This window comes from Lynx canadensis, chromosome A1, assembly GCF_007474595.2.
Source record: "Lynx canadensis isolate LIC74 chromosome A1, mLynCan4.pri.v2, whole genome shotgun sequence".
Classification (NCBI taxonomy): Eukaryota; Metazoa; Chordata; class Mammalia; order Carnivora; family Felidae; genus Lynx; species Lynx canadensis.
The window spans coordinates 213125713-213151300 of record NC_044303.2 but is presented as its reverse complement, the minus strand read 5'-3'; the positions used below and the strand labels follow the sequence as shown (position 1 = coordinate 213151300).

Genomic DNA, 25588 nt, shown 5'->3' with positions numbered 1-25588 from the left:
CCAGTTAGAGTAGCTATTCACCAAACAGTACAGAAGGATTTCAATATTTTAATATTCAGTATGGCTATACCAGTGTGTACCAGATAACTATAAGCCCTACCTACTTTTGCCAAACATGAAAGAAAGAAAGAAAGAAAGAAAGAAAGAAAGAAAGAAAGAAAGAAAGAAAGAAAGAAAGAGGGGAGGGGAGGGGAGGAGAGGAAGTGGCTTTTCCAGGACTATAAACCAATAAATGGATTCAAACTTAGTCTTCAAGAGTCCAAATCTTCTACTGTTTTTCTCTTTGTTACCCATTCTCTTTACTTATATGTTCTTTTTCACATCCTGTGGATCATCCTAGTCAATGACTCAGATCAGGGAAAAGAATATCATATTTGGAGACAGAAGACATGTTCAAGTCCTACCTCTGCTATTTATTAATTGTGAGACCTTGGGCAATTCACCTGATCCTACAAGACTGAGTTTCTTCACTGAGGAAATCACAGTAATTATGTCTGCATAGCTAGCGGAAGAAAAGCTCTGTAAAATATTAAGTGTTGTTCAGATGTCAGCCATTCACATTTTGCACAAATTGGCAGTTTTCATCTTAAAAACCTGGATGTTGGAATTGATATTCTTTTTCCAGATAGAAAACTCAGACTTCTGAGAGATTAAATTACTTGCCCAAGGTCACACAACTAGTGATGATAGAGCCAGGAATGACTTCAAAGCTCTTGACTTCTAATTCATGGCTCTTTGCTGGGGAGCCTCCAAATTCACATCACAGGCTGCCTACAAAGATGGAAATGTGAATGATCCTAACTTACAGTCACAGCACTGTTGGCAGGCCTTTGTCATCAGCTCCTTCCAAGTCTGCAGGAAGAAGGCCTGCTTCTGGCCCAGCATACATCTTCTGTAGTTCAGGGTATGCCTAGCCAACTGCTAAGTCACTCCAGCAGCTGTGGAACTAGAATAGCAAAACATGATGTTAATAACATTTCCGCTACAGATACACAAGCAGAAGAGAGCATGGTTGGGGACAGTGCCTACCCCAGAGGGTCTGCCTTTCAAGCCCTCATCTGCCAAAGGCCAAAGGGGTCGTGATTCACCTTATGACAACTGAGAAGGAAGAGTTATTCTCAGCCCAGGAAGATTCAGCCTAGGTTGCTTCAAGAAGACAACCCTTACTGAAAAGCAACAGAAAGTCAAATGATATAGATATTTCGCAATTCCAGAATTCTAGGTAAACTGAGTAAAGCAATGCGGTTTTGTGAAATCTGGCTTCGGAGTCAGATAATTTTTGGATTCAGAAACCAAGCCTTCCACTTACTAGAGCTGGTAATCATTTGCACTGCCTCCCAAATTTCTCACTCTGTCTTCCAGGCATATGATAGGACTACATACACTTCCTAGCTTGCCTATGGTTAGGTGGAGTCATATGACGAATCCCGGCAAATGTTTTGTGAGAAGAAGGGATGTATGTCACTTCTAGGCCAAGCTTTTATGGCTGGTATGACACTCTGTAGAGATGTCTTTTCCTGTGGTATAGCAAGAGTTGTGATGGTTGCAGCTCTGCTGCATCAATGACCCCACTACATTGAGCAGGGCCCTCCTGCTGACTCACTGTGAACATGTGACAGAAACAAAAAATAAACCTTTGTTTATTTTAAGTCACTGAGATATGTAGGTTGTTTACCACTACAGCATAACCTAGCCTATCCAAATTGATGCATGAGCTATTATTTTTAGTATATTACTTAGTTTCTCTGAGCATGAGTTTCTGATGTTTAAAATAAGGATGCACATCTTTTCAGGATTATGAGGATTACCGATCGTTTATGTAAAGCACTTCACAGCTTTTAGCACAGATTTGGTCCCCAAGCAATGTTATCTATTACCATTATAAAACCGTGAGGGAGAAAAGCAGGTGGAAGCAGGATATCCTTAAGCAAACACACAGTTCATAGACTCCACTCAGCGAGACACCTGGACACAGAGCTTTGGCGGCCAGGTCAGCCAGCTAGAAGGAGGCCCCTGAATGCCTCGTCACTTGTTCATTCCTTCATTCTAGAAACATACAATGAATACCTACTATGTGACGGACACTATTTAGGCACTGGAAATATAAGAGAAACAAAGTCCCAGCTCTCATAGTCTTTACCTATAGCACCTAATGCATTTAAATAAATGGCTGTTTTTCAGATTTCCTAATTATACCTTCAGAGAAAACAAAGAGCCTGGAATTTGATCCTTTACATTTTAGCGATTTTTTTAATTCCTTGGAAATATTTTTGAATATATTTACTGCACTTTTACAAATAGGCAAGGAAGTTATTATCGTATATTTTCCCTGGTGCAGAAATTAAGGAGGGGAAAAATAATTATCTTGTTTTTATTAGCATCAGTGGCAGTGCCAGATCTAGAATCTGTACTCTCAGGTTCCTTGTTCAGTGTCTTTTTTTTTTTTTTTTTTTTTTTTAATCTCAAGCTGACAAAAAAACTTGAATCACCATCCTGCCCAGGGGTACTCCTGGATAACACCTATATGAAAGTACTGTAGGTGAAATATAATGGAATTGTTCTGTGATTATAGTAATAATAAACCAACACAAATAGGATACTAAACAGAAGTGTCCTATACCAAATTCTGCCTAGTAATGGATCAGATCTCAGAAAGTTCTACTTCACAACTCCATGTGTGGAAAGAGACCTAAATATACATCTAATGTAGGCGATTTTACCACTGTGGTGCGGTATGTAATAAGAAAAGGCCAAATGGTATCTGACCTCCTGGTGTCTATTGTTGGAGTAAACGTCCTAGAAAGCTAGGCCACACCTAGTTCCTCACCAATAGCTCAGTATTTTACTCTAAGCCCACGCCTTGAAAATCCAGCATGTCGGGGCGCCTGGGTGGTTCAGTCGGTTGGGCGTCCGACATCGGCTCACGTCATGATCTCGCGGTCCGTGAGTTCGAGCCCTGCTAGGGCTCCATGCGGACAGCCTGTTTCAGATTCTGTGTCTCCCTCTCTCTCTGACCCTCCCCCATTCATGCTCTGTCTCTCTCTGTCTCAAAAATGAAAAAAGTTAAAAAAAAAAAAATTAAAAAAAATCCAGCATGTCAAAGATCAATTCAAATGTCATCTCTTTTATGAAACCTTCCTTTATCGCCTTATCGAAAATGATGTTCTACCATCCTTTGTTTGTATGTTAATCTGGCTCTTACTGTACCCTCATGTAATATTCAGATGGCAGTGAAACAGCCAGACTGAGCAGCTGTTTCACATGGGAAAATGACGGAAAATAAAATAAGAAATATAGATTGAGGCAAATTATGGAGGCCTCTGATACCAGACTAAAAAGTTAGACTTCCCTCTATAGGCAAAAGTAGCTTCTGGGAAACTTGGGAGTATTTACAAAATATAAATAAAATCATATGATCACTCATTTACTAAAAGAAAGGGAGAACGTGGAATAGAAATCAGGGTTTAGATAATGTGAAATTAGAGATAATCTAAACAGGTACTTTTGTTTTGGGGATATTTTTATGTTTGTATTTGACTAGTTAGATTTGTTTCAAATCTGATAAACAAGCTGCAACTGAACACCTGAAATCAAGACGTAGGAAATTGTCTCTGCAGTGCCATAATCTGTGAAACCTTGCAGGAACTCTCCAGGTCACTACTTTCATGGAAAATAGCCCCTACTTTCCCAGCAGATCAGAGAACTCTGAGATATGAATACTCTTTCCCAAAGTTAAGAAGTTGAATTAACCAAATATCGATTGGCTTTCGAGAGCGAGTTCGTATTTACACGGATGTCATCATAATCACCAAGGGTCCCTGGGCTTCTTCGGTTGGCAAACCCATTCATGGCAACCAACTAACACCTTCCTCCTTTTCCTAACTAGTGTGTGAAATTCTGAGGTGTTCTCACTTCTATGTGTAAGACACACAGACTGCTCTGCGTTAGTTGAGCCATGAGTGTTCGGAAACGGGCCTTTCCGCATCTCCCAAGTGAAAAAAAAAAAAAAAAAAAAAGACGCCTTTCCACTAGCACTGACTCCAACTCACCCACGGGGCATGGCTGGAACCCCTTCATGTCCCATCTCACTGGAAGCCTGTCCTGACAGCAGCTGTTGCTCCAAACCAATTCGCTGTCACTAACCTGGCCAAATCTCTGCGGAGCCGCCCCTTTCAGTCGAACGGCCGCCATTTTGTTTACCCCGCGCTTTTTCCAAGAGCCACTCGTGTCCCGCCCATCCCAGCCGACGCCTCTCTGTCTTCCAGTCCTCCAGCGCCCCTCTATGGTACGTCCACTGTACTACATATAGTAGTACAATTTCCCCTGCTTCACTGCTCCCCATTTCTCCCCACTTCTCCCCACCTACTCCTGGCTACCCACTGTAAGGAGAGCACCAGCCTTAACCAAACTGCATTTTGCACGCTACCTGTAATAGTAGTCTTCAAATTTTTTGGATTATTTACTTCCAAAGTTTTAAAGTTAAGTACCCATTCACACATTTTTAACTTCTGTCCTTTAAAATTTCTCATCATAAATTTAAATCATTGCAAAGGGTGATATTTCCAGTGTATTGTAAATAGTAACATATAAAAACAAAACTCTCTTTATACATCTGTCCAATGAAATCTAAATACCACAATGATTTGATATCCATCCACTTGAAAGTAGGTAAATGAACACTGCTTTTAACATATATTTCACACTGTTACTTTTTAGTCACTAAAGAGAATGCCCTCATAGAATTTGTTCAAAGAAATGTATCTCCGGGCGCCTGGGTGGCTCAGTCGGTTATGCGTTTGACTTCCCCTCAGGTCATGACCTAGCGGTCCAGGGGTTCGAGCCCCACTTCAGGCTCTGTGCTCACAGCTCAGAGCCTGGAGCCTGCTTCGGATTCTGTCTCTCTCTCTCTCTCTCTCTCTCTGTCTCTCTCTGCCCCTCCCCCACTCCTCTCTCTCTCTCTCTCTCTCTCTCTGTCTCTCAGAGTAAATAAACATTTAAAAAAGAAAGAAAAAAAAAAAGAAATACATCGCCATGCTTTGTTGATCACCCTATCATAGTTCTCTACGACAAAAGTATACATGTTATTCAAATATGTATTTATATTTTTAATTTCCTATTTCCATAATACTCTTATGTTTATAATTTCTTCTAGATTGAATTACACATTAAGATTATTAGTAGCACAAAACTGTTCCAAACATCATAAATATATTACAAAATTTGATAATTATTGAATAAAAAAGTAAAATTTTACTAGACATATATCTTGTAATAATATATAAACACAATATATACTACATATCATATAACATATATATTTGTTACAAAATATATATTCCATATTTTACAAAATATCTCATGGGAAATGTAGGGCTCCGTTGCAATAGGAAGGCCATCAGAGCAATGACAGTCTTTTACAAGATGCAGAGGCATTGGCAACTTCCTTGCTTTCCACAAAGACTCTTCAGTGCATATGGGAGAAATCCTTCAGCCAAGGATTTGAAAACCTCACAAATTGAGCCTACATTTCTCTTTCTAGATTTTTTTCATTGCACCTTCCTTTACCAAATGCTCTCTTTTTCTGCCAACACATATTTTTCCCATTTCTGTTTTTTGCTTTATTTGAGAACCTCTCCCCAGGCAACACAGTATTCCGACTCAGTAAGATTCAGAAATGGTGGGAGGTATGCGTCTCTTCTGTCAAGTGGTAGAAAGGTGATTATGAAAGGAAAATGGGGAAAGAGACCTAGAATGACGTCTAATTCAGACTGATCAATTATAGGAAAAAGTAAATGTAGAGCTTGAGGATCTAGAAACATATTCCCTAAATCTCTCTCAACCCACTCTACCCCTCTAGGAGTTTCTGTGCACACTAGGGGTACAAGTGATCCAGTTTGTTGATAGCTGGTCTAAATAGAGGGTAGATATTTGGATTTCAAATGGCTCAACTGACAGGCATTTCCTGAATAACAAAGTACAAATAAACAGGCAGAAAAGAGAAATAAGCACTTTTTGAGACCAGGCTTTGAGTCAGGCACTGGGCTAGGTACTTTCACATATGCTGATTTCAGCCCTTACATTAACTCCGATATGAACTTCTTCCATAACACTGATGTACCAATACTATCACATGCTTTTATTTTTTTAATTCAAATCAAATTTTCCTTAACCCACCTGAGATAACTAAAAATCAGCCGCCACTTAATTTCCTCTTTCCTGTCCACAGCTATGTCTGATTTCCAAGCAAAGCTCTGGGTGGTGATGGCCTTGGCAGAGGGGAATGCCTAATATACAAAGAAACGTAATTCCTTTAGGAACCAGGGAGCACAAAACTCCTGAATACAGGACATGTGGAATGTGCCAGAGAACAGGAACATTACCTTTTGAACTTCCCATCTTTCTATAACATTAAAACCAAACAAGATGACACTGAACACCTGAGTAAAACTTCTAGCGGCATAGTTACTATTATCCACATTTTAGAAGTGAGGTGAGGAAACTGAAATTCAAGGAGTTGAAGCAATTTCCCTAAGGCAGACGGCCAAGAAGGGCTATTGATTCGGAATGGCTTTGCTCCAGTTTTAACTATTTCACTAGTGAGATATGGAAATGTTCACTTCTTCCCCCCTGATTCCTCTGCGGCTGTCACACATGAGTTTGGAAGGTAAGGCAGGTCTTCTCAAGTGGGTATGTGTGAGTATTCCTACAAGTGGAACACTGGAGCGTTGGTGGGATTTACTGCTCAAAGATAAGATATAAATGAAATGTGTGTGTGCCAAGGGCCCTCTGCTTTTCTTGCTTCCTCCATTGCCATCTGTGCTTTGGGAGAAAAGTCGCTTGATCCTACTGGGGTCATTCAATTGGAAAACTTAAAGTCAAGTGACATATTTTATTGGGCATTTCTCATGGGCAGTCCCTTCTGCCAGCCTACGGGGAATTGCTGGGAGAGTCTGGTGTGCCATGCTTCCGCCCAACAGAGGATGTGGAAGAGAGGCAGTCCAAAGTGGACATATAGATGACGCAGCCAAGAAGAAATTGAGGTATCCATTTCTTTAAACCCCAAATCCAGTCATTTCTGATTCTGTCAGCATTCATACATTACAAACAACACAGTGAACTGGTGCTAGGCACCCAGACCCTTCATAGTCTAGCTCTGCGGTGTTCTTTGATCAGTCTCTCCCTCTTTGAACCCCTAAGGAAAGATCACTTGCCTTTCTACCCTCCACCTGAGCTTAGGGTGGATTCCCTAAACAGGTTCAGTGTTGAGCCAATACCTGACTATCTTCTAATCAGCCCCCTCGCCATGGTCAAACGGAAATCTACAGCCACAGAATTCAATCATTTTTAAGATGTAAGACTTTCAATACATAACCCCTGAGAGATCTCATCAGTGACTTCCTATTATCTCGATTCAAATGTATTTTTAAAATATTTCTATCTGCTTGATGCAATAGGGTATATAAAAATAAAATGCTCGCAGTAAAGTTGGGGATCTAAAATGTATAAGAGGAAACTACTTAGTTTCTTAGTAGCAGAGACAGAATTTTCACTCTGTTTATAATCCTGGAAACTGGCCTCCTGTGTGGTACTCTGAAAGTGCTAACAAGTATGAACTGAACTGAATTGAAGTAAATCTAAGTAAGTGAAAAATAAGAGTATAGTTAAGTAACAAGATGAATGGTACCAGGAAGTAAGAGACAGGCTGAGGACCAAGTCAGGTAAGGCTTCAGGGAAGAGGTGAACCTGGCTTTGAGGGACTGGCAGGTATTTTCACGAGGAGGGTATTTTATATAAAGCAAGAAGTAGAAATGAGAAAAAATGAGTGTTGGCAGAAAAAGAAAGCATTTGGTAAAGGAAATTCTAATTAAAAAAATCTAGAAATGGACGTTTAGGCTCTGTCCGGGAAGTTTTCAAATCCCTGGGTAAGAAGTTTGGTCTTTCTCCAATATGTACTGAAGGGAAAGCAGGGATATGTACTTGTAGAAAGCAGGGAGGTGGCCACTGCCTCTGCACCTTGTAAAAGACTGTCATTGCTGTGATGGCCTTCCTACTGCAACCTCAGCCCTCCATTTCCTATGAGGCATTTGGTAAAATATATAATAAGACAACTCTGTCACTAAGGCTAGGAGGCAGATAGGTATGTGTTTGTGTGTGTGTCTTTACCTGGGAGGGAAGCTTCAGAGTTACTGCAAAAATATCAGAAAATCCATAAGCACAAACTACACTTTCTGTAAAATACATAAAAAATAGCTCACATATACAAGTGCCAGTATTTTCAAAATGTATGTTGATACAGATATTGTTGGGATTAGTAATAATATAAATACTGTTGGGGAGAGAGAATGGATTACTGCTACCCTCATCACCCTGACTTCAGGGGGCCTTACTGGTTTTGGCTCAAATGGCATAACATTGCCAAGATCAATTTTAAGCATTTAAATAAAACTTTGCTGAAGTCCTCACATTACAAAAAGGAAGTAGAGTAAATGAAGCAAGATAATCTGTCTTCTAGAATATCTTCAGCTGTGTCTTCCAAAATATCTTCTATGGGAAGACTGCTTACTATGAACCCTCTGCCTCAAGATAGAAGTAAGAATCTTTCCTTACCGCTCAGTAAGGCCCTTGAACCCATCTCAAAGTCCAGACTCACAAAGATGTAGACTTGAAAGAAGCTGATGTTCCCTCCCCAAAACTGGGAGAATCAACGTTCCATCAGAAGAATGTTCTCTTCCATAAATGAGGTACTCAGAAATCCATCCCCCTTTAGAAGGGATCCCATTACCTAGTCATGATAGAGTGGTCTTAACAAAACAACCGTGTCAGAACCCAATACGGTAGTTCATACACCTGTCCAAGATGTATGAACAGGCAGAGGACATTGGGGAGATGAGCTCACAGAATAAAGACAAAACAATGCTCACGGAGCCTTTATCCATTATGTCTTCTACCTGCAATGCTAGGTCCCCTCTCTCCTAACTATTTCCATTGTCCCAATTCCAACTAATTCTTCAAAGCCATCCCATTTGACCTCTTCTCTGAAGTTTTCTCTGATCACCATCCCATTTCAAATCCTGTAGGCATTTGTCTACAGAGTAATCACACAGAGGAGGGGGAAATATAACTTTGACTTTCAGAATCCCAGATATGCCACTCATCATTAGTGGAATCGTGCTCAAGTTGCTTCATACATCTGAGCCTCAGTTTCCTTATCTAAAAATAGAGATGGTAATAGCACCTACTTTGAATAATGATGAAGTAGTCTATAAAAACACTTAGTACTGCCTGGCATATGGTAGGTGTTCAAGAAATGTTATATGATATTATTATTATTATTATTATTAAAGTAATTATTTTGCAGTATGTGATGATACTACTATGATACCTGCCACATAGTAGTGAAATATTATTTTATTATTATTTATTAGCAATCACTTTATATTCCATAGTTTTTACTTTTCCTATAAGGATTCTTAATTCACACTAAGAGATCCTTTTGAGATGAGTCATTTACCCATCTTATACCCCTAGTGAGATTCTAAGTTCTTGAGGACACATTGTTCCCAAACATCTTATCTGTGGAGGGTAGAGAAATTTGAGGTATTTACAGTTTTAGTGTTACTCACTCTCTGGTCAGAAACTGCTAACCTCTCTACTAATGACAGAAATTCTACCCTTGAATGCAAGTCCAGCAGTGTTGCTCTGCAAGCTAACTGCACTCAGGGTTGGGGTTGGGGGCGGGGAGACATGGTCTCTTTTACCCTTAGCAATCAGGAAGAATTAAATCAGATCTCCAGCATTCTCCAGGCAAGCCAGACAGACAGCCTGGTGAGGGTGTCCTTAAGTGATGACTGGGAAAACAAGATCTCCTTTCTGCAGCACTAGTAAACATGGCAAACACCAGACAGCCTGGATGCCTACGTCCTGGGCAGAATTTGATTTAGGATTTCTTTTTTCCCAGTGAGTCATAGTTGTCATGGTCCTAACACCTGTCACCAGAAAAAAGGCAAATCAGTGTAATCACCAGAGCAGTTGCCTCAGGAATACATTCGTCTAGTAATTTGGTTGGAGGAAGTTCAAGAATGCAAGTACTGAGTTGATTTCAAATGTGAAGAGATCAGAGCTGGCCTCAGTGCTGAGCTTTCTGAATTTAAGAGAGAAAGGAAAGGAGAGAGAAGTTATTACTAACAACAGCAGGAAATCAAGTTATTGAAGACTCATTTAGTAATAGGTAAAATCATCTCTGATACTAGTATTTCTAGTCTGCATGAAACAATGAAAAAAAAATTATTGGATTCCCCAACTGAGCAATTAGTGATGGGGTTGGCCAGATAAAAAGATGAAAATTGATGGCCAAAAGAATAATTGTCTGGGATTACACCCACCTTTTAAAATAAAGCCAGATGAAGGGAGCCTGGGTGGCTCAGTCTGTTGAGCATCTGACTCTTGATTTCAGCTCAGGTCATGATACCAGGGTCGTGGGATCGAGTTCTGCATCAGGCTCTGTGCTGAGCATGGAGCCTGCTTAAAATTTTCTCTCTCTTTCCCTCTGCCCCTCTCCCCTACTCGTGTGCTCTCTCTCTAAAATAAGACAATAATAATAATAAATAAAATAAAATAAAATAAAATAAAATAAAATAAAATAAATAAAATAAAATAAAGCCAGACGAAAAGATGAAGAAGTAGGGAAAGGGTCTTTAGGTGGTCGGGTGGAGCTTACAGTTGACAGCATACTGCTGGTAATATTATTTTCTTATTGTCCATGTTATTAAATTCCTTAAAGTTCCTAAAGGCCATCTAGATGAAATTAAAACCACAAACCAATGGAGTCATCTTGTTCCTAAACCACCAACTTTGAAGTTCCTGTTGCTGATGTTCCAATTTTTAAAAATTATTTTAGCAAATCAAACTATAATAGAATGATTCCAGTTTTGGTGTTGAATCTTTAACAATTTCTAAGCCTTACCTCTCTTGTTTACCCTTTTACCCCACAGCTGAACAAGCCATAAGGCCCACATATTTTTTTCCCTTGGCACCAGCAGAATATTCAAAGCACGCAAATAATGGCCAGAGGTAATACTTATCCTGGCCCCATCCCTTGATCCCAAGGTCACTTGTCTCTCCTGTCACTCAAGCCATTCCAGATGGCTTAAGTATCTGCCCTATTCTCCCTCAAGGAGAAAAAGAAATAAAAGGCATACAGATTGGAAAGAAAACATAAAACTGTCTTTATTTGAATAAAGCATGACTAAAGAAAATCCTAAGGAATCTACCTAAAAGAAACTAGAACTAATATGTGAATTTAGCAAGTTTGCAGTTTATGAGGTCAATATTTTTTTTAAGTTTTATTTTTATTTATTTTTAGAGAGAGGGAGCACACGTGTGTGAGCGGGGGAGGGACAGAGAGAGGGAGAGAGAGAATCCCACAAACCATGGGCTCCATCTCACAAATCGTGCTATCATGACCCAAGCCTAAATCAAGAGTTGGATGCTCAAAGGACTGAGCCACTCAGGCACTCCTATGAGATCAATATTTTAAAAATCAATTGTGTTCTATCAACCAGCAACAATTGTAAGTGGAATTTTTTTAAGTTTATTTATTTATTTTGAGAGAGACAGAGACAGTGCAAGCAGGGAAGGGACAGAGAGAGAAGGAGACAGAGAATCCCAAGCAGGCTCTGCACCCACCAGAATGAAGGAGCCCAACACGGGGCTCGAATCCACAAAACCATGAGATCATGACCTGAGCCGAAACCAAGAGTCCGATGCATCACCAACTGAGTCACCCAGACGCCCCGTAAATGGAAATTCTTAAAATTATCATTTATAATAACATCAAACCATAAAATTCTTAGATATAAACAACAAAATATATGCATCATCTATACACAGAAAACTATAAAACATTGCTGAAAAAATTTAAAAGACATAAATAAATTGAGAGATATACTATGGCCATGGATCAGAATACTCAATATTGTTAAGATGGCAATTCTAAGTTAATTTATAGATTCAATAAAATTCCCATTAAAAAATCCAAGAAGATACCTTTTAGAAACTGACAAACTGATCCACAAATTTATATAGAAATACAAAAGAACTAAAGTAGCCAAAATAATTTTGGAAAAAAAAGGATAAAGTTAATCTGAGGACTTACTATAATGCTACAGTAAACAAGAGAGAATGGTATTGGCATAAAGTTAAACATACTGATCAAAGTAACAGAATTAAAATTTCACAAAGAGACCTTCATATATATAGTCAATTATTTTCAACAAAGGTTCCAAGGCAATTCAGTGATGCTGAAATAACTGATGCTGAACAAATGATGCTGAAATAACTGAATATCCATATGCAAAAAAGAAAACTCTTTACATTCTCCAATATACAAAAATTAACTTGAAATGGATTATGGAACCAAACATAGTTTTAATAAAAGCTACTATAAAATTTCCGGAAGAAATCATAAGAGAATATCTTAGTGACCTTTTGTTAAGCAAAGTTTTTAAAATTGGTTACAAAAAGCATAAAATATTTAAAAATAGAAAAAATTGGATTTCATTAAAATTAAAAACATTTGTCCTTCCAAAGAAAGGCCCTTCTGTTAAGAAAATGAAAAGGGAAGCCACAAACAATTATTGGAGCAGATATTTGCAGAACCTGTATCTAATGAAGACTCTTACCCAAATTATATTTTTAAACTGGTTACAATTCATTAAGAAGAAAATGACAACAATAAAAGGAACAAAGATTTTGCAGATATTTTACCAAAGTACATATATGAATGGCAAAAACTGCTCAACCTCATTAGTCATCAGGGAAATGCAATTAAAACCATAATTGAATATACCACTCATACTCTAGGACCCTAGAACTTCTAAAATCAAAAAGACTGACAATACCCAAAGATTGGCAAGAATGTAGGACAACTGAAATGCTCATAAATTTGGATTTCTTGCAAAGTTAAGCATACATGTGACCCAGCAACTAAGATTCTAAATATTTATATGTCTTCATGAAGATATATGCTTTCATGAAGATGTGTGCTCATATATCAGAGCAGCTTTACTCATTATAGCTGAAAATTGGGAGATTAAAAAAACAAATATTCACCAAATGGTAAATGGAATAAATATTTTGGGATGCACTCATAGAATATTGCTCAACAAAAAAAAAGAAAAGGACTACCAATAAACACACAGCATGTATGAATCTCTAAAGCATTATGCTAAGTAACAGAAGTCAGACCAAAATAAATAAATAAAATAAGTCAGTAGTTAATGAAGGAATGGGGAGAAGGGATGAACTGCAAATGGCAAAAGGAAACTTTTTGAAGTGATACAAAAGTTCTAGATCATGGTTATAATGGTTGTTACACAACGGCAGATATCTGTCAGATTTCATCTAATTGTGCATTTCATCCAATGAATTCTATTCTAAAAATCTGTTCTAAGGAGAAATCTTTGATATGTAGAAAAATTAGCAAAATGATATTTATTGCACTTTTTAAAATAAGGGAATAATGTCCAATTATGAATAGTTTCCAATTGCAAGAAATTGATTAAATAAATCATGTATATCTATAACATGGATTGTTATGAAGTTACTTAAAAATTATGGTGTTGGAGATATTTAGTGACACAAAGATATAGGGTTATTTTTAGGTAGATAGGGTAGTATACCTATAGTCAACTTTATTATCCATTTATGTGATTGTTTCATGTATGTATGAGCATGTGAATATGTATATATACATATATTTAGATCTCTATATATATTAGGTTATGCACTACCACACTAACTAGTTGTTTCATCATTTTACTTATATTTATTTTCTAAGTGTCTGTTAATACACATGCATTTCTCTTGAAGTAAGAGAAAAAAACAAAAGTTACTATTTTAAATATATATATCCTGCTTTTAAGTCTAGATAGACCTGCTTTATGGTCTAGATAGAAAAAGAGACACGTAAATAGCATAATACACGATAGAATGAAATAAGCACCCATGGAAGGTGAGGGAGAATTGATTGGGTCAAGTATAGTCTCATACCAACACTGGAACCACTGCACACTCTCCAGTATATAGACCATGACCACGTTCTATCTGAAACAACGAGCCCAATTTCTTTACTCACAATCATTTTCTCTCAGGGGATCCATGATCCCTAACTGCCACTTTATCTCCTATCCCCATGCATCAGACAGATGTATTGATATTTGAACTTCAGTTGTGGATTACATTCAATTTTCCTTCCACAACAACTCAAAGATGTACCTGGACACCTGCTGTAGTATCCTTGAACTGCAGGTCAAGGACAATTTCCAAAGATCCTCTGGAAATTCCATAATAGAACACAACCTGCTAAGGGGAAAGAGCTCCTCTAAAAGGCATGGTATCCCCAGTGCCTGGCACACAGAAGAGGCTTAGTAATATTTGCTAATTGTTTATTGAATATATTGAGAATAAAAGCATGAGCTCAAGATTGTTTTGGCTGGTTATTACCCTGACTTATCTGGGAGGACTTCCTGAAAGAGCTGGAATTCTCTTGTTTAAAGCATTGTCTACGCACTGTCTCCACCCTTGTTGTGCTCTTATATTTGGACTAATTCCAAGACAGAAAGGTTTTCTTCTAGTCACTAGGATGCTTTCCATCTCACCAGGTGAGCTATTAATAGACTAAACCGATTTCCAATGTTTTCTACCAAACTTCCCTAGTACTCTTGAGAAGGGCCGAGCAAGTCAAGCAATGAACAGTTTGGTCCAAATTCCCCAAAAACGTTCTCAATATTGCATTCACTAAAACCCCGAACACATTCCTACCTGGCAGTTTTGTATAGTATTTTTCAAACTCTGTGGGTTTTCAACAAAACTGAATACTGTTGCAAATCTGTTTGTGTTCCATTCCATTCAAACCCAACTTTGCCAGAACCATCTAGTGTTTCTGGTTAGAAGCCTGCAAAATCTTGTGTCTAAGGAAAGGATAGCAGGGAATCCCAATTTACACTTGAACAAACTAAGAATTTAAAACCCAAGTGTGAATAGTGACTGTAGTATAATAAAATCCAAATTATAGATTTTAATTTACGGTGCAGGAAAACGAATGCAGACCTAGGAGTGAGATATTGAATCCAAAATCTGCCTTTATGGCCTGATTAAGACAGGTCACAAGCTTTCTGAGAAACCTCAGTATCCTCCTTTATTGTCTAGGGGAGCTGGTTTCTTTTATTTGGGCCACAAGGTCCTTCCAACTCTGGCATTCTATGATTTTATAATGTTCCCATACAGATGTCTAGAGGAGGCAGTCATTTGGCAAGATGCTTCCCTAGTCCCTGCCTTGTCTCATTGCTTGTCAGTGTGTGCAACAACAATAAATAACCCATTTGTTGCAAGAAAAGTACATGTTGGATCAAGCTGACATGTCTGCTCTGCCTTCTGGAGGGGACAGGGGACGCTTAGATGTTATCAGAACGAGATCCACATTTTGACCTAGAGACCCCTCAATTCCAAGTGGCCTTTATTGCCAAACATATGAAACAATTACTTACAATTAAAGAAGCACTGTGTACCTCTTTCAAAAGTGAGACAGTATTTTATTTTTAAAAGAAAAACAAAGTAGGGGCGCCTGGGTGGCTCAGTCAGTTGAGCAACTGACTTCAGCTCAAGTCATGATCTCACGGTTTGTGAGTTCAAGCCCCACATCAGACTCTGTGCTGACAGCTCAGAGCCTGGAGCCTACTACTGATTCTGTGTCTCCCTCTCTCTCTGCCCCTCCCCCAGTCATGCTCTGTCTCTATAAACACTAAAAAAAAAAAAAAAGAAAGAAAAACAAAGTATAATCCCTAAGATTAAATCCCTGATCTGGAAATGGAAAAATGGGGTGGAGTGGGGGGCTAGAACCTTCTCTTTATATACTGTTCCTGTTCAGTGGCAGGTAAGGAACAGGGGAAGTGATGTAGCAGTCTGCATGTTAATAGAAAACTAAACCAGATTTCTGGTTTACAATGAAGACATGAAACAGATATGTATAATCCTACATAGCACCCAAAAGTCTTGAGGACTTTCTCTGCTCAACTCTGGTCTCTAGATCAACCCTTCCCTTGGGCTGAGACTATAGTGGCCCACGGGATCGGTAATGTACAAAATGCAGCACAATTCCTGTCACATGAGAATTGTTACTTCCTTTCCCCTTCCCCAAATGTGCTGTAAGATAGCCAAAGGCCTGCCTTCTTCCACATTCACTCAGTTCTTTCAGAGTAGAATGACATTTTCTGGAATGTGTCTTAAGGAATTCTAATCCTGACAAATAAATAAAGTGACACGTGTACTAATAAGTTTGAGATGTCCTGCATAATCTTCTCTTGAGGTTCACTTACAATATTAAAGGCTCTAAGGAGTTCCACACACAAATAAACGGTGCTATTTATCTATTTACTTATTTAAATTCAAGTTAATTAACATACAGTGTACTATTGGTTTCAAAAGTAGAACCCAGTGATTCATCACTTGCATACAACACCCAGTGCTCATCCCAACAAGTGCCCCCTATAATGAATGCCTATTACCCTTTTAGCCTACCCCCCACCCACTTCTCAGCAATTCTCAGTTTATTCTCTGTATTCAAGAGTCTCTTATGGTTTGCCTCTCTCTCTGTTTTTATCTTATTTTTCCTTCCCTTCCCCTATGTTCATCAGTTGTGTTTCTTAAATTCCACGTATGAGTGAAATCATATATTTGTCTTTCCCTGACTTATTTCACTTCACATAATACACTCAAGTTCCATCCACTTTTTTGCAAATGGCAAGATTTCATTCTTTTTGATCACTGAGTAATATTCCATTATATAGATATACCACATCTTCTCTATCCATTCATCAGCCAATGGACATTTGGGCTCTTTCCATAATTTGGCTATTGTTGATAGCAATGCTAAACATCAGGGTGCACGTGCCCTTTCAAATGAGCATTTTTGTATCCTTTGGATAAACAGCTAGTAGTGCAATTGCTGGGTCATAAGGTAGTTCTATTTTTAATTTTTTAAGGAACCTCCATACTGTTTTCCAGAGTAGCTACACCAGTTTGTATTCCCACAAATGGTGCTTTTGTTATTGGCCAGGAACTGCAAAGACTACTGAGCACTTTCTCTGTACAGATTGTCCATATTTCCTGATTCCAAACTTCCTGACTTATCCTGCCCCCCCGAAAAAAAACTCCCACTAGTGGGAAACAATATCCCCTCCTATGAACTAGATCTTTATTTGCATCTGTCTTATAAACTTTTTGCTTTTTATATTATAGATATATAGAGATATGTCTTACCTGTCCTGATTGACCGTACACTGGCTAGAGAAAAGATTCCTCATTCTTGCATCTTTATCTACCATAGAAGACCTTGTACATGTGGTCACTTTATACATAATTGGTTGAATGGATCAATCAGTCTGGGAACTAGCATCTTCGAAATGTTTGCACCTTCAATTGGCAAATAATGCAACCTACATAAATTCGCAAATAGTTTTAAAAAATGCTACACCCAAAGATAAAGTTGGAAGGATGAAAATATTAACATTTGAGGTATAGCACCAAATGTCTCTCTTTCTGTCTTCACTAATTCAGTTACAGAAAAACTGGATATCATTACTCTTTGACCTTCAGATCTTGCAATGTGTTTCGTAGTCATGCAATTTAGGTGCCATAAACTGACTCCAGGGAGAAATGTTGATTTCAGTGAGTTCACTATAAAAAGAAGATATTATTTGTGAATAGCATTATGTAGGCTCAATATTTGGAGAATTATTGTGTTAAAGGTTTGATGCCACATCTTATTTGTTAGAATGGTGATTGTTCTAGTTAATTTTATACTTTAATAATTTAAAAATTACCAAATGAGAGGTCCACATAAATGGTCAACTTTGAAACAATTGTAGTTTCACAAATGTACCCAATATTAAAATCAGACTGACAGAATTATGTAAGTCTTGGGAGGGATGTGAGTGTTGATCTCTAGGGAACAAATATGCAAATATGAATAAGATATAATCTCTGTCCCTAATAGGTATGCCATATAGCAGAGTTTCTCAACCTTGGCACTAATGACATATGGGACCAAAGAATTCTTTGTTGTAAGAGGCTGTCCTGTACATTGTAGAATGTGTGTTGGCATCTCTTGCCTCTTCCCACTAAATGCCAGCAGCCCTTCTTCAACTTTGAGAATAAAAAATATCTAGTCATTGCTATGTATCTCTAGACAGATAAAGCTGCCCCAGCGGATAACTTTTCCCATGCAGGAAGACATACTTAAAATTGTATAGGGTTTCAGAGTCATCTTCTGACCACCAATTCTCATTTTACAATCCTATTAGATACAGGAAGTAAAGGAAACCTTGGGGCTAATTGTAGACCACATCCAAAACACAACAATAAATGTTTGATATTAGTTCCCCTATTTATATTAGAATAAAAATTAAAATAGTTGCACTTTCCGGGGGTTTGAAATCTACTTATAATTCATTTACTGAGTTCACCTTTGCATACAGTAGCCAGCTAAGCATATTAAAGATAGAAGTGTCTGACATGGTTCTATGTGCAATTAAAATCTATTTGAACAACAGAAGTAATAGAATTGAACTAAAGGCATCTTAGAGATGATCTACCTACCCCTCTGGTTTTTTTAATGAGAAAACTAAGATCCAGAAAAGTCAGAAAGGTGACTTAAGGACATCTACCTAGTAAATGAACTTGGGCTAAAGCATAAATGTCTTGACTCCAAGTCAATAACTTGGACCAATACCAAATATTAGCTAACTGATAAATAGTGTAAGACAGATTACAAAATCTGGAGGTGATCAGAGTGAAGGAAGCTGGAATAGTCAGAGTAGGCAACTAAGAAAAGGAACTCAAGGCAGGCCTTAAAGATCACAGGTGGCTTCAAGAAAGGGATTGAAAGGGCTGTGGTAACTTTCCCATGGCCTTGGTGCCAAGTCAGGAATGACATGAGAGGAGACAGGCAGGAAAGCATCTGATATGAGCCAGGAACTGAGTTCATGTAGGGAAAGAATAAAAATAAGACTTGGGATAGTTTTCAAAATCACTCTGAGGAGTCCCAGATTACCTTCTTTTCTGGATATTGTCCCTACTTTTGTTTTTCAATCTGCAACTGCAAAATACCCTCCTGGCTCAGGGCCTTTCAGAGCAGCTTTGCTAAAGGTGAAAGGTATCCCCAAGCTCTCAGGCACCCTTGGAGCTGCCAGTCCCAAAAGCCATAATCTTTATGATTCAATTTATGAATTCAAAAAATCCCCACACACAAAAGTGTTAGGAATAAAAACAATCATTGTGTTACTAAAACTGAAAATTTCATCACTTCTTTCCCTTTAGTATTTGATCTTGAATATTAAAATGGACTTGATTCCTTGTCTTGCACAAGCTACATTTTCCCTGCATATCAAGAAATGAGTCTAGCATCAGTGAATGAATTAATGGATCATAAGAAAAATGAATCTGATTATATAATTCAAAAAATTGAATTAAATAAATAAATAAACTCAATATATGAAAATTTCATCAAAACCTAAAAAAGATCCATTGACAAGACATTTTCAGGAAAGAGCTGAGGGAAGTCAGCTCACTAATATTGTGAGCTTCTTAGAATGATTGCCTGGAAAAAAGAGAGAAAGAGAGAAGCCATATCTTATCCTATCAGTCTATTAAGAATGGAGGTGATCCATCCAAGGTATGTATGTGCATACATATGTGTAGAGAGAGAATGAAATTGTGGGATGGAAGACAGGCATTGATTCTAGAAGGAAAAAAATGAAGAAGGTAGATGATCTATTTGAGGTTAAAAAAATGCAGAGAGGCAAGTACAAATCTAATACATTACTTAGTACCACTATCACAGAGTGATAGTCAAGGTGGAAATTAAGATAGTATTGTCCTCTCCCACTTCCTCAGGCATTTCTCAGGCAAAACACATCCCTAAGGCATTGAGGTGATTTGCCAACTGTTCAAGCCTTCTAAACAGATTTGCTGAGTACCAACTGTGTAATTTCTTTTCTCTCTTATAACCGAATTTCTCTGGAATCAAAATGTTGGGAGAGAAGAGAAGTAGGACACCAAACTGGATGAGACATGATGGCATCTGTTTCAGATATCATCCCCAACCCTATTTCTGAGTCCAGTGAAGAGGGGACAGCAGGTAGAACCCAAAGGAAATGTTTTCAAAGGGACTCCATGAGACGTGGGGACCTGCTCAGTGAGGCATTGATGTTTTAGGTGACAAAGTGCAGTGGAGAGCTAGGAAGCAGAGCCTTCTCCACACCTCTGTGTGAAGCATCCCTTCAGTACAGTGAAAAAATTAGGAAGAGCATGAGAAGACAACACTTAACAGACAGCACTTACTCAGAAAGAGTGCCAGCAGTCGGGACACTGTTAGAGCATATCCTTCAAGGAGTCCTTTCATGTATTGAACACCTCCGTAAAAGTTTATTGAATAGATCTCTGTGTCAGCCATTCTTCTAGATTTTGAGGATTCCACAGTGAGCAGGAAGCAAGGGCAGAAGACAATGAGAGAAATAAAACAGCACATGAGAAACTATTGATGAGTTCATATGGGACACCCCCCAGAGACTCCCAAAAGTAATTGGCGTAAAGTGGAGCTAGAAGGCTGTAGTTGGAGGCTCGAACTATGCAGATGAGGACATAATCCAGTTAAATTTCCGTTAATATTCTTACTGCACCCCACTGATATATGCATACTGGTGTACATATGCATGTATAAGGACTGGAAGAAAATACACCAAAAGTGGTAACAGTGGTTATTATGGGAAATAGGATTATGAATATTTTTATATAATTTCATATGATATTATGAAGTTATGATATAACTTCCTAGAAGATCAATTCTACATCAATACGTAGATAATTGAACACTCCAGACAATTTAAGAATTCAAATATTACATCTTTGTCCTGGTATCTCTATAAAGAGATGAAGTGGTTTACATGTGTTCTATATCCTGTTATTATTAATATGTACTTTCTACTTCATTTGTAAGAAGTTCTCCTTGAAACATTAGTCTTCAAAAGTTTAATGTTATCTCTAATGAAACAATGCACCTTAACGTTATACACACTAATTGCTTCTCCTAGAGAACCATAATTCAACCTAGTATCTGATTCAGTTGGTATTCCTTTGTTGGACAAAAAAAAGCAATGAGAAATTTTATCCAGTTTTTCCCCCTTCAGATCTAATTACAATTAAAAAAATGGAAGATTAATTTTTCTAAAAACAATGCACTTTATGCCAACACAAGCAACAAGAAATGAGTAAGATACAGAGATATGTAGCAAGCCTGGAAAAGCCAGGCTTCAGTGAGACATAAAAATGAGGGTTCATCATCGGGACCTCAAAATGTGGAAATTCCTCGCAGTGAGAGACTCTGGAAAGAGAGGTGATGGCACTGCTATACAGTGTTGTCCCCAAATGGGTCCCTAATTAGTGCCTGATGATGATGTGAGTGGCAACTATGCACCTTGCATCTCTACTCCCAGAAAATAAACTATAAATACTGGTTTGGTTGAATCAGACCTTCAACAGAATTCATCAAGAAGACCTTCAAAGAATTTCCAAAGAGGCTTACTGTCCACAAAACATTCATAATTCTAATCAATCCAAACACCAGGGCAAGCTCATGAGGCTTCGGCAGCCAGAATGGCTCCATCATAAAGGATGCCCCAGGCATCCCAGCAAGGACACATACATGCATGGGTATGTATGTGTACTTTGTCTTAGAAGTCCAGACCTTAGGGTCTGTTTGTGCCCTTCCAGCCCTGATTGGTTAAGAGGTAACCTTTGAAAAGAAGAAGTTCACCCTGCTTAGGTCAGGTTCATTGGGAATCTTTGATACATCACAGACCTTTCTTTAAGCCTATGTTCCCTTTCAGAGGCCCTCTGATAAGATCTCCTGGGAAATCTAAAAGGAGAGTTGTGAAGGGCATCACAGATCACAGCCAATCTATAGAAACATTTGACAGCTGATTCCTTCTATCACACTGAAAATGTGGGAACTCTCCAGTCAATACTCTACTGTTTTCTTATTCAGTCCCCGCCTGCCCTGGGAGCCAGGCAGAGCCAGTTGGAAAACATGAGATGTTGGGGGAGCTCTCCCCTGCCTGATGGAGATAAACCAAGTTGGATTCTCAATATACCTCTAAGCCTTGCCAAATGAGCTGTTCTGCCTGAGTAACAATCCAACAACCTTATTGTAAAAATGCATATACTTTTCCACATTACAAATGCCATACAGTTAAAAATGCAAGTCTTTCAATGGTTGTGAAATCACAGAAGAGGATGGGAATGACATTCATGTTGAGTTACAATTCATCTCTATGGTACTTGCCAAGGCTTTCTCATTGTTTCCATTTTTTTTTTCTCTTACAGGATAAAAGAAAATATGCTTTGAGTTTTTCCCACTTAAAAAGAGAAATGCAGAACTAAGTAGATAGTACATCTTAATAGTTCTTCTCTTGCTTTCAAGGGAGAAAAACAAGTGAAAAAATTATTAAATACATGCATAGAGAAGGAGAATCCTTCCCCTTGAAGCTAAAATGTGGGTGAAACAAGAATAGTTGCATATTAGGGGCGCCTGGGTGGCGCAGTCGGTTAAGCGTCCGAGTTCAGCCAGGTCACGATCTCGCGGTCCGTGAGTTCGAGCCCCACGTCAGGCTCTGGGCTGATGGCTCGGAGCCTGGAGCCTGTTTCCGATTCTGTGTCTCCCTCTCTCTCTGCCCCTCCCCCGTTCATGCTCTGTCTCTCTCTGTCCCAAAAATAAATAAATGTTGAAAAAAAAAATTAAAAAAAAAAAAATAGTTGCATATCAGAAAAAAAATTATTTTGACCCACATTACTGAGCAAAATTCCAAGAATCATCTGGAAAATATGTTCTGAGGCAAATTAATCTGATGCTATTTTGCGGCACTCATCAGTTGGAGTTATTAAGATTTGGATCATATTCCCTAGTCTACACTGCTGGGGCTCAGCAGTTCCCTTGTGGAAGATCTCTCAGGTAAGAAGGCAAGTCTCTCTAAAGAAAAGAGTGAGGACGAGGCACGTGGACTTGATGCCAAAATTTAGCTCTGCTATTTACTAGCACTGTGTCCTTGGGGAAGTGAATTAACCTCTCTGAGCTTTGGCTTCTTCATCCAAAATCTGATGACAATAATAGTATCTACCTCATTAGGTGTACTACTATAAGTAAAGTAGTTAATACCTTTCTGGCACAGAAGTATACAAGCATGCATTAAACCAGGAGTCAGCAAACTATGGCCTGCAGGCCACCAATTTTTGTAAATAAAGTTGGATCAGAGCACAGCTATACCTATTCATTTACATAGTGCCAATGGCTGCTTTTGAGACAGAGACCATGTGGTTTGTAAAGCTGATAATAGTTGCTATCAGGCCCTTTCCAGAAAAAAAAAAGTCAATCCCTGCAAAACTATAAAAAACAACTATTATTATGATAGCTTGCTTTTTTTTATGTAGAAAGAAACTGACTTTCAGAGAAGTATAGCAACTTAGTGAAACTTACCCAGCAAGGTAGTGATGGCTTCTCATCCCCTTTCCCATCCCATATTCCTTACCCTGCTTGTAGAATATTGAATGAAGTCATTTTTTCAGGAAGCATATTTAGTGTAGGGTCACATAATACATCTGCTATTTTATCAACGGATTGGCTTTCAATTTAAATTTAACTTACTGAAACCAACTATTATTATTCACAGCTTTGAAGGTGATTAAAAGTCATACATAGCCTAGTTCATCCCAAGAACCCTGGGCACGATATTCTGGACACAAATTTGGCTCAGATGTCTCCACTATGCTTATTATCTCTCTCTGTGCTCAGTCTGCTTTGAAGTCAGTAAGAGCAGAAAATATACCCAGCAGGGGAGTGTGCCCAACTAGAGCCCTAATCTCTGAAAGTAAGTTCAACAAAAGCCTTAGGGTCACCCAAGTTATCACTGAGCCAGTGGATTAAAAACTGAGAAGTACAGACAAATTGGCAGCTAAAAATTAAAGTTTTCCAGAAAGACAGTTCAACTGAAAAAGCATTTTACTTCCACAACATCCTGGCTCATTTACTGATAAGCTATAATGAGACATTTTTATAAAGTGAATTTGATGTGCATCTCTGTTCTGTTCACTTCTACCCTCAGAAGTCCCTTGCTATTAAAGTAAAAAGTAGAATTTGAACTAAAACTTTAAAAAGGGAAAAATCCACAAGTAACTTGAAAGAAAAGGCAACTGAAACAGGATTTCTGTGGGTTCATCTCAAAGGTTGAAGAAAGCATGAGAACACACACAAATGGTTCCTCTCGGGCCCTTATGTTGTCTGCCCTTCCACGGTGTAAACTTTACAAAACTTTGTTAAAAACAAGGATTTTTAAAAAAATTTTTTTCAATGTTTATTTTTGAGAGAGAGACAGAGTGTGAGTGGGGGAGGAACAGAGAGAGAGACAGACACAGAATCCAAAGCAGGCTTCAGGCTCTGAGCCATCAGCACAGAGCCTGATGCGGGGCTTGAACTCACGAGCCACAAGATAATGAACTGAGCCGAAGTCGGAGGCCTACTGTCTGAGCCACCCAGGCGCCCCCCAAAAAACAAGGATGTTTTTAAAAATAGAATTATTTTCTCACCCAGATGTTGACTTGGTTTATTTGTAGAGATAAAATGTCCTTCTCTGATCTAAAAATGAACTTCTAAAGTATACTCAAAGTCATACAGAAGGAGAGATGTACTGAATTCAAAAATTGTGTCTGGGGTGCCTGGGTGGCTCAGTCGGTTAAGCGTCCTACTTCCGCTCAGGTCATGATCTTGCTGTCCGTGAGTTCGAGCCCCGCATCGGGCTCTGTGCTGACAGCTCAGAGTCTGTTTTGGATTCTGTGTCTCCCTCTCTCTCTGACCCTCCCCCGTTCAAGCTCTGTCTCTCTCCATCTCAAAAATAAATAAACGTTAAAAAAAATGTTAAAAAAAATTGTGCTTTATGGTTTGGAGTTGATGAAAAATAGCATCTAGATTTGAACAATTGGAGGGTTTTGGTGTTATTTACATTCTTTAACTTTTTACTCAATTTAAGATAACTTATTTTCTTCTTTCCTAAATGGTTCTGGGATTGAGAGCAATTGTCAGACTTCAGGCAGAATTTTACAGCCAAGGGACAAAAGCCTGATAAAGTTTATAATGGGAATGCTGATACCACCTTAACACAATAATATGACTGGCAGCACTATAATGTAATCAAAATATGCAAGAAATGCATTTTTTTCCAGTATTAGACAAGAGAATATGAAATTGCCACATTGAAATAGAGCACATTTTCTGGTTATTTATTGGATTCTGACATCATAACACCTTTGCACAATACAGGGTGACTTGAGGAAATATAAAAACTCAATCAGCACATGCATGAGAGATCTGGACATAAGTGATGGCCAACTTGTCTTGCTTCCTCATTGAAACCAGCTGGAATCTTCCTACAACAAGCAACTTTCATTTTTTAAGTATAAGTTCATCAAGAGGATTAAAAAGAGGAAG

The 25588-nt window shown here is 38.4% G+C and overlaps 1 long non-coding RNA gene across 1 annotated transcript in view; it reads right to left on the bottom strand.

Annotated features, from left to right (window-relative positions):
• Window positions 1–812: 812 nt before the first annotated feature.
• Window positions 813–25588, bottom strand: part of LOC115524934 — a 44398-nt gene continuing 19622 nt past the window's right edge. Inside the window, exons 3-4 of the long non-coding RNA XR_003972267.2 lie at window positions 20398–20513; window positions 813–946 (exon numbers count right to left, since the gene is read on the bottom strand). This is a non-coding gene — a long non-coding RNA (uncharacterized LOC115524934). The remainder of the gene's footprint in view (window positions 947–20397; window positions 20514–25588) is intronic.